Genomic DNA, 10,616 nt, shown 5'->3' with positions numbered 1-10,616 from the left:
AATGATATCTATTTATTTGTTATAATTATGGATATTTTTACAGTCATCATAGACCTGGATAGGTTCACTCATTGTTAATGCCATGGATAAAAAAGTTTGTAGTTAAAGCCGGACTCTTCTGAATTCCAAAATATCAGCGAATTCATGTGGGTTAAGTGGTGGTCTAAATGGCTCTCTTCCCTCCCCTGTATTTGGATGTCGTCTGAATTTACTTTGCCCTTGTGACAAGTATAATTTCACTTGCAGGCTGATTAATGGAACCTGGTTACAGTATCCTGCAGTACGAGAGTTTCACATCGCAACTTCAACAAATCGTTCGTCGCAGCGGACGACTACAGTCAAGTAACAACCGCCTACAATGTGAAAGGAATTTCATGGACTTCTTCGACCGACACCGTATCTCGTCGTTAATCTCGACCGACACCGTATCTCGTCGTTAATCTCGTTTTAAGCGGAACGCTCCGGCGGCTGTCGGAATTCGACTACAAAAGGGACATACTTCCGACAATTACGACCCGAAGGATATTCAACTCTACTTTTTGCTGGCGAAGGACTCGTGCTGGGATGATCTATTCATCGCGAACGTAATCGTGTAGCTTAGGATGCAGAGAATAAGTGTGAGCGCAAAATGGAACGTTGGACCCGCCCAGGCAAATTTTCCCCTTGTTTTAACCATTGAAAAAGGCCGTTTCATTTGGCTAAAGGTGGTTGTCTGGAACTGTGTAATGGACGAAAAGTTGTTCGAAAGCTAGTTGAAAGTGAAGTAGTATAACCTCGGTCATGTATCCTATATATATAAAGTATCATGTATCCTATATATAATTGATCATAAATAACAGAGTCGAAATATATCTTTGCGTGTACGCAATAGGAATCTCTTATATAAATGATCATAAATAACAGAATCTAAATATATCTTTGCGTGTACGCAATAGGAATCTATTTAAAGTGCACATATATTAATCATAATTATATGAATCCATATACATATGTATAAACAAATCAGGTAGCCTCTAATCAATATGTTACCTTTTATCTTACCAATATCTGCAGTTATTTATGAGTTAGTATATGAATTACTAATCAGATATATAACATTTAGCATAAAAATCAACGAATCAATCAGCATAACCATTAATAATTTTATCAATTCATATATGAAATTTTTTATCAGTTAAAATATGATTTTTATCATGTTAATCTTCATTCTATGCAATTGTCAGAGTACATTAGTATTTTCTGTAGCATATGTGTCTTAATGAAATGAAGTGAAAAACTGTATCATTATATATATCATGTGATCACTATTATTTACCAATATCATTGTTTTATATTTTATTACTTGAATCAATTCATGTACACAATGAATTTTTATTTACTTATATATATATATATATATATATTACATAGTGTTGTATCACACTCCTATAAGTCAAATGCAAGTCAAGTTTGAGTATATTCAGTAGTTGGTTTTGGTAGCTGACCGAGCTAATGTAAGTGTTTACATAATAAAAATATGGAATGTTAGTCCCATATATTATAAAAGTCTAAAACTAAAGAGGTCAACCAGATTGCTTGCAGGAATGTGATCAGGGACTAGAGCGCTAAAGATGACGTATACAATAAGTATGTAGGCTAAGATAACATGCCGTCACCTGTAGTATTCAATTGTTTTATAAACATTAGTCCAAGCTCCCTGCTTGAGACAACTACCGCCTACGTGGATCTGTAGCGTGTCTCATTTGATTGTGTGTTCGTATGTAACTATGTCATCTGATAGTATGTTCATATGTTCGAACTACTGTCTGTTCCTTCATAACTTGTAACAGAGATGGTAGACAGGCAGAACAGAGTTAGCTATCGTCATTAGAAGACCTGTACCTCTTTACCTAAGCTTTATCATGTAGAGGAATAGGATTAGCCATTATCATTGGCAGAAGCGATCAAGCTATCGTTATTAGAAGACTTGTACAATCATATCTGATCTTCACCATGTAAAACTTCAGAAGAATATATAATTTTTTATACTTAGTGTTTTCTACAAGAACCTCACCGAACCATGAGTTTAACACATGTCGTAAAGATAATACCGACTTCGTAAGTGATCTAACAAAACACCCCAGACACTCCATTGAAGATGGAAGTGCAATACCAACCGACTTAGCGTATAGATTATCGCTAGTCTAACATTACCTCATAGGGCGCCTTATCATACAAGGCACAAGCCCTAATATATATATTGTATATGAGATGATTGTCTTAAACCTTTAATTGCACCCTTTGTTTATGCTTGTTTGGGAAGGTTTCTTATCTTCCAGGTGTGTCGGATTCTAGGCACTAATCCCTTTATAATCCCTATCTGTCAGTTATACGAACTTCTTGTATTGTTTTTTCTCGTATTTTGTCAGTACCTGCTCAGTAAAGGACTTTTAAGTCGAAAGATCTTGCAGACTCCTTCGTTTTATATATATATATATATATATATATATATATATATATATATATATTATATATTATATATATATATATATATATGTTCCATATACTTGTTCAATGAAATTTTTAAAGTATGAATATCCGATATTCCTGAATGTTAAAGAGCTGTTGTCAATAAAGGGCAAAATACAATAACGATTATCCGGCAGGCAGCATGTACTGCGCAGTAGGGTTGGGTATGACATGATTACCTGTTGAATATTGTAAGTCCTCGCTGTGGAAACCGATGTTAACGAATTTTGTTACTGTCATTTCTTTGTCTCTCCATCAAAAACATCTCAGTATATAACCAACACACACACACACACACACACACACACACACACACACACACACACACACACATATATATATATATATATATATATATATATATATATATATATATGTGTGTGTGTGTGTGTGTGTGTGTGTGTGTGTGTGTGTATGCCAGTGTGCGTGCGTAAGTGAGTGCTTGTATAACAACAACGGCAACATGTAAAGAACTTTCAAATTTTTTACTCCCTGACATTTACTGGAAGAAACTTTCAGCTCAAAAACGACCAAACACTCAGGAAAATGCCATAAACTTCAAGGTTGACACAATGACAAAGTTTCCATCTGCGAGTTTGACACCGCGACTTTACGTGATACGGGTGATGCTCTTTTATCTTCTATTTGGGGCAATTATATTCCACAATACTGATAGAAAAGAATCTCTGGTGACCAGTGTTTCTGTTTGTGGGGAAAAACGTAAACTGAATTGATGTTCTAAAGAGAATAAAATTCTTATTAAAAGATATATTTAACTATAACCATAAACCGAAACATAAAGATTAAATGAGTTGAGAGAATAAAATTCTTATTAAAAGATATATTTAACTATAACCCTAAAACCAAAGAAACATAAAGATTAAATGAGGTTTTAAGCAGTCATGAAATAAGAACCGCTTCCTTGGACCGAATTATATTCGCTAGAATAAACTCATTATCTCTCAGCAGGATATTAATCTTTTTGGCAGATAACAATGGCTGGTTTTCGAGGGACTGGCGGTTTCTTAGGTAAAATGAGAAGGAAGGCGCGTGTCTGGAATATCCTTGACTTGACATTCTCATGACATTTTTTTATTTACTGCAATGCTATTCTCTTGTATGATAAAACTGGCTGTCAGTTCAAGTTCTGCCATGTATCCACTAAGAAGAACGATGGCAAGTTCCTCAGCATTTTGGCAAAGGTTTAAATTTTTAAACTCGGTAATATGATAGATACATTTTATGTATCAAGTATACATAAATTGTTATATATGTATGTATGTATATGTATGTATGTATGTATGTATGTATGTATGTATATTGTAATCCTAGTTGTAATAAATCTTGTAAAATATAAGTGGACGATAACCGTTCGTGTTCTACGCGAATCATGGCCACTCTGGAGCCAATAATACCCTTTTGGACCCACTAGAATAATAATAATGGATTTCAATAATCTGATCGGCAATGTTTGTTCTGCCAACAAAATTCAATTAAAAACTATCAGGACACCATTTCACATCTGACAGTTGAAGCGAAATGCACACCAGATTCAGAATCACATTTACGTAAAAGTACGTCTCTCCAGCAATTATTCATAATTCTTGGACTTTAATAATACCTGTTTCAATCTATCAGTTCATTCTTAATGTAAAAGAATGAAAATAATCCCATCGCTCACATTTTATTTATTATGCTCTCTCTCTCTCTCTCTCTCTCTCTCTCTCTCTCTCTCTCTCTCTCTCTCTCTCTCTCTCTCAATTTCACGTAAGAGAAAAAATAACGTGAAGAGAAAAAATAATTTTCCAGACTGCACGAAAAGACTTGGAAAGGTTTTTCATTTAGCTTCTCATATTCATTCTGAAATTTTTGATATGGTATCTTATATGAAAGCTGGCTCTGTTGAAGCAAATTAGTTTGGTTTAAAATATTAGGAAGAAATGGTGAGCGCCAAAATGTCATTTCCAATTTGCGGTATATATATTATATATACACATATATATACTGTATATTTATACACACATAATATCCATATACTATGTATATAAATACAAATACATGTATATATAAATATGTATGCTGCATATTAATAATGCATTAACCCAATGATTTATTTAATCAAGAAACATTAGTATGTAATTTGGATGTAACCCAGTCTACACCTGTCTTCCTTGACCACCTCACTAAGAGCAAGAAAATCACTGATACCTAATTATAAAAGCGAATTTGCTGATGTAACAAGAAACCCAGTTTTCCCTTTGTCATTCAAGTAACATAGTCTGTAAAATATTGGCACTGATTCCTGTTCTAATTAAGTCCAGGCGAGCGTCAGCGTTGCTGAATGTTGCTACTCGAGTAAATAGCAAAGCAACAAGCAACATAATTTTCAAAGGAGCCACCTTAACTGGTGTGTCTGTAGGAGGACCGACCTCTTTACTGATCGTAGCTTTGAAACTGCCTTCTTCCTTTGAACTTGTAGTTATGACACTAACTTTAATGGTACTGCCAACGAAATACGGTAAACCTCCGTTGAACAACTATCCTAGATAAATGAAAGCGAATTCTACTTCTCAAAAATCAGAAGTGGTGATGACTAAATACTTGATAAGGCTAAATATTATGTCATCAGTACATTTTACAAGTTCCTAGCTGGACGAGGGGTTTTCGCGCTCGGCTGCCAATCCGGTGGTCCGAAGTTCGAATCCCGGCTCGGCCAACGCGGAATCAGAGGAATTTATTTCTGGTGATAGAAATTTATTTCTCGAATAAGTGCAGTTCGGATCCCACAATAAGCTGTAGGTCCCGTTGCTAGGTGACCAACTGGTTCCTAGCCACGTAAAAATATCTAATCCTTCGGGCCAGCCCTAGGAGAGCTGTTATTCAGATCAGTGGTCTGGTTAAACTAACATATACTTAACTTAGTACATTTTACAATAAGGTAAACAGTAAAAATTAGCAACAGTAGTGACCTTTAATGTTACCAAATTATTCATGCATTGAGATATGCAAGTAATTAAGCAAATCTCTAGTATAACTTACGGCAAACCAACAAGAGTTTTATCATTTTTATTACAATGCCCATCGTACATTAGTAATTATTAAACGTAATTTTCCATGTTTTTGCTTCAGTGCTTTATCGTTAATTCGATAAAAGGTTCATTTTCCAGGTAAGCTATGAGGTAAGTTAAATCTTTCATAGATATCATAAATTCATATTTACAAATTCTGAACCTTAAATTACAGGGTTTTTAAAAAGGTACCCCTACATTTAAGTAGTGTGTGTGCTTGTTTTACGTCAATGAACACTAAAGAATATATTCAAAATTTATTTCGGAGAACGCAACGTGAAATATAACTGACTGGTCGATTGCCAGTACCAGGGGTTTTTGGCTTTCATTTCGTGGAAATTCAATTCACGTACCAAAACAATATTGAGTAGAACAAAGCGGTTTAGTTAAAACTCCCCTACTGGTTTTGACAGAATACTTAGGTGCGGATGCGCATTATTTACCAAAAGGATTCGTATATTGCAAGATTTCGTAAAGCTATAATTTCATATTTATCTATTTTTTATCAAAATATAAAGGTTCCATAATAATAATAAAAAAAAAAACTTCAGAAGTACGAAGTGCTGACATTTCCTTAAGAGTGACATAATAAACAGCAAACTGCCAAGAATCGTAACCGAGTTACAAAGGACAATCTGGTAACGACATTTTTACCATTTTTCAAGATATAAATTTCATTCATATAAAAGCATGGTAAAAAAACAACACCTCTCAGGCTCTTTCATAATTAATCTGTATAACTTCTTTATTGGAACTTTATTAATGATAATTAATTTGTAACTATCCTAAAGCAAAACCATGTTTTTATGCACAGGGTAGGCAATAAAAAAAAATTGTATGAAAGGTGACGTTAACTACAAGAAATGCCACTCTCGCAGTGCAACGATTCCCGGATCGCAAGCATAACTGGTAGAGCTCTTTCACAGCAGTTGAAATCATGCTAGCGAGCACCAGGCCTAAGACTGATAAAACGGTAATACTTACTATGTAAACTTTTCTAAGGTTATCGAGCTGGAATGTTACTCATAATGCATAATCATATAATGATGGAAGTGTTCCATTTATGTTAGTTTTGTTCATGACTTCCAGTTATCAATTTTTCGTTAGATTAGATTACAGTATATAGTATTTTGTGTGAGCAACATAACTTGTCTAAAAGTAGGACGGTAACAGTAATAATGAAGAACGTTGTTCATTTTTAGAAGAGAGAGAGAGAGAGAGAGAGAGAGAGAGAGAGAGAGAGAGAGAGAGAGAGAGAGAGAGAGAGAGAGAGCAAATGGGAGGCTATTATATTCAGAAAAAATGAAAGCTTTAGTCGCTAATGGTACCAAAGATGCTACATTAAAACGGCAGGTGTAGGTACTAGTACTTTGTATAAAAAAAAATGTACGCTGATATACTGGTAAGGGTAACTGGCGAATTTCAGCGACATTACAAAGACATGCTAAATATAAGCAGAGGATTATAATAAAGAAACAAATTGAAACTTACTCTAAAAATCGGGAAATTTGAATTGTGTAAATACGAATTTTTTTCTTTTAAAAATGCAATGACCTTTTGAGGTAAACAAGAGAAACATTTGTTAGATTGCTTTAATTAATATCATAGACACGAAATTATTTGAAATGAGGGCAAGTGGCAAAAGCAATAAGGAAGAAAAATGAAGCATATATTGTAAACAAATAATAATAATAGTTAACCTAACATTGATAATTATGTCGACATGGGAGCATCTTGCGAATAATGGAAATACAACTACTTGTCAAATAGCCCTTCCGAATTGACGTGTTGCGTTATACGATGTAATACATTATAATAAATTAAGTACGGAGCCCCACCCTCTCTCTCTCTCTCTCTCTCTCTCTCTCTCTCTCTCTCTCTCTCTGACATTATAGTAGTCCGATGAAACGTTGTAATACTCGCTTGTGAAATCAACAGAAGAGTCATAGTAAACTCTAGGTGTGAGGAATCACTAGAATAATGATGACTGATTTCAATTATTTGGTCGGGAGTGTTGACTCTGTTCACTAGTTTCAATAAAAAAAAATTATCAGGGCATCGCTTTTCATCTGACTGAGTTGATGCGGAATGCACACTGAATACGATATCTCATTTATGCTGAGTAATTAATCTGAAGAGCAAATCTTATCAGCTAATATTGTGCTTTAATGCTGAATTTCTAGTTGTTAATATTATATTAACAAACAAAATGGGAGATTAATCGTTGTTCTGATATTTAATCGTATCATTGTAAATTTGCATTCGTGTTGCTATAAAAATAAGCCCATCTTTTCAATGAAACAAATGATTTTCCTCTCTCTCTCTCTCTCTCTCTCTCTCTCTCTCTCTCTCTCTCTCTCTCTCTCTCTCTCTCTCTCTCTCTCTCTCTCATAACATAAACATGAAATTTCAATTCAAAAGGAATTGTTTCCTAAGCAATGAGGACTCTTCTGGATCTCGTTGTTTTCCTATCCTCTATTCAAAATAACATTTCCAAGACCAAAGAAGGATTGTACTAACACCTAAGGAGGCCAGTCTCTCCTCATATTTTCATTTGTCGTTATTTGTCTTTCGGAATCTAATGAATAATAACAGCGCTAAACTTACAAGAGCTATTCTCATCATTTTCCATTTCAACCTTACGATAAAAATAAAAGCGCTCTTATATCATTGGCAGAGGAAATCTGAATATAAAACAGGAGATTCTAATTTCCCCCTTCCCTTCACATAACAGTGCATATGACACCACCCATACACGAGTGAGCAATCGGGCCTGATCTATATTTATTTAGGCATCTGGAAGCTTCACAGGCGCTGGATGCTGTTGTGGAATAAACAATAAAGTACAAAGCCGCTTCAGTTAATCATTGAGAAATATTTAGCTAGTCGGAAGCATTGTTTTCTGTCATTATATTCCATTTACCTGTGAGATAAAAGAAATTAAATAGAGATGTAGAGCTGCCATGCAATTATACGTATAGATTAAAGCAATAATTCGTATACCTAGTATTAAATTAAAAACTACTACATAACGCAAATGTTATCATTTCGATTACAACCCCCATTGCTAATTATTAATTCTAAGCTGAATCTCGAATCAGGTTAATTCATTCATGAGTATAATATATTGCATTTACATCTGCACTCGGAGTATGAATATATTCAAAACTTACATCAGGGAATCGTATGTAATGTATGTATACCTGGATCATCGAGTGAGCATCCTACGTTTTGCAGCTCTTTTTCACTATTGTTCAAGTTTCTGGGCCAAACGGAATATACTAGTTAGAACCAAGTAGTTTGGCTTAAACAATGTGTGTGTGTGTGTTTTTTTTTCTCCCAAAATTTACACGATCTGTTTAAGAGGCTGATATATTCCACAATGATCTGTAATGCATCAAATTTCAGATTTCACATTTTCTTACAGAAGTAAAAATAGATATTCGACGGTATAAGACCTTGTGCAAATTATTACGCGCTGGGCATTTTGCATGTATATGCAAATTTAAACATTTATAAAACGATACGTGGCCGAATATATGAATATTTTTGGATTGTTTCAGAAATAGAAAAATTGTCCTCTTGTTCTCAGATAATCTGCAATATAATCTTTCTTAATATTTGCAGTACTTAAAAAAATAATGCTACTCTCTTCAGACTATACTCACTATATAATTAAACGTTTTTTACCTTCTGTGGTCGGAAATTTGTCAGTTAAAATGCTTTTACGCATCGTTTTCAATAGCCCGTTTTTATTCATATATACTTGCATCTTTAGCAGAGACAATGATGAATAACAATGCTCTCTTTGGGGACAAAAAAATAATAAAAAGAAATAGTGACCAACTCAGCCATTGAGTTTTACTTTTGTAATGTAAATTTGTTTCAGACAAAGGCGTTTACGTGGTGGTAACATTATTTTCTTCTTTTATAAATTAGAGTTTCGCAAATTGTAAGAATTTAGAGGCTTGAGATGGGAAAAAAAACCTCAAGGTCCTAGCATAATAATAAATAATATTAATTTAAAGAGCATACATTACACAGAGAAAAAAAAAAGTCGCAGAAAAAGATTTTTTGAGAGAGAGAGGAGAGAGAGAGGAGAGAGAGAGAGAGAGAGAGAGAGAGAGAATCGGGCAGGCAAAATGACAAATAGGCATAAAACCTAGCGTTAGGATAAAATAGAATATTATATGAAAATAATGAAATAATGTAACGAAAAGGGATGCTTAATAAAACTTTAAATGGCAATACGACAACAATGCAATATATAACTAATCAAGAAACTTGCAACATTACAAGGAAAGGAAGAAGAAAGCAGGACGGGATGCAGTTCAAAACAACGGACGGAGAGTTATTAATCATTGAAAGGCAAAAGCGAAACAGCGAAGATGATCGAGGAGAGGTGGATGAAGTTAATATTTGATCTTGTTATTTCATCTTTACGTCCATGTTGCTATTAGATTGTGCCCTTCCAATTAATGGTGCAAGTTAAGGATCCCTGTCTATCTGTCTCTCTCTCTCTCTCCCCTTACCAGGATGCTCTTAATCAAATAATGATAAACTACGAACACACTTCCGGTAAACTGCCATTTGGTTTTATCCGACTGTAATTTACTCCTGAAAGTCGTCACACGCCACTTTCTCGAAAACTAAATGAATACTATAACGTAACACTGAGAAATACAAAGTGGATGCATTTATACGGATAATGAATCAAACAATGGTGTAATTCTCCAGTAACAACTCATTATTAGTTTGGGCGATGAATTCCGGTACCTCCTAAACCTATGAAATAACATTTTCGTTATTGTTCACCTACTATTAGTTAAGTTCCGTCAAGGGGGAATGAAAATGTGACCAGAAATCTCTCTCTATAAGCGTCGGTGTTTCGAAGAGGAACCAAAAATGAAAACAACCTATAAATCTTAATTTGCCGTATTCTAATTTTTCTAAAAGTTTTTTATTCATACACAGACATACATAACACACACATATATTTTATAGATATACATACATGATATATGTATTATATCATATATA

This window comes from Macrobrachium nipponense, chromosome 5, assembly GCF_015104395.2.
Source record: "Macrobrachium nipponense isolate FS-2020 chromosome 5, ASM1510439v2, whole genome shotgun sequence".
NCBI lineage: Eukaryota > Metazoa > Arthropoda > Malacostraca > Decapoda > Palaemonidae > Macrobrachium > Macrobrachium nipponense.
The sequence above is the reverse complement of the archived record's forward strand: the minus strand, read 5'-3'. Positions refer to the sequence as shown.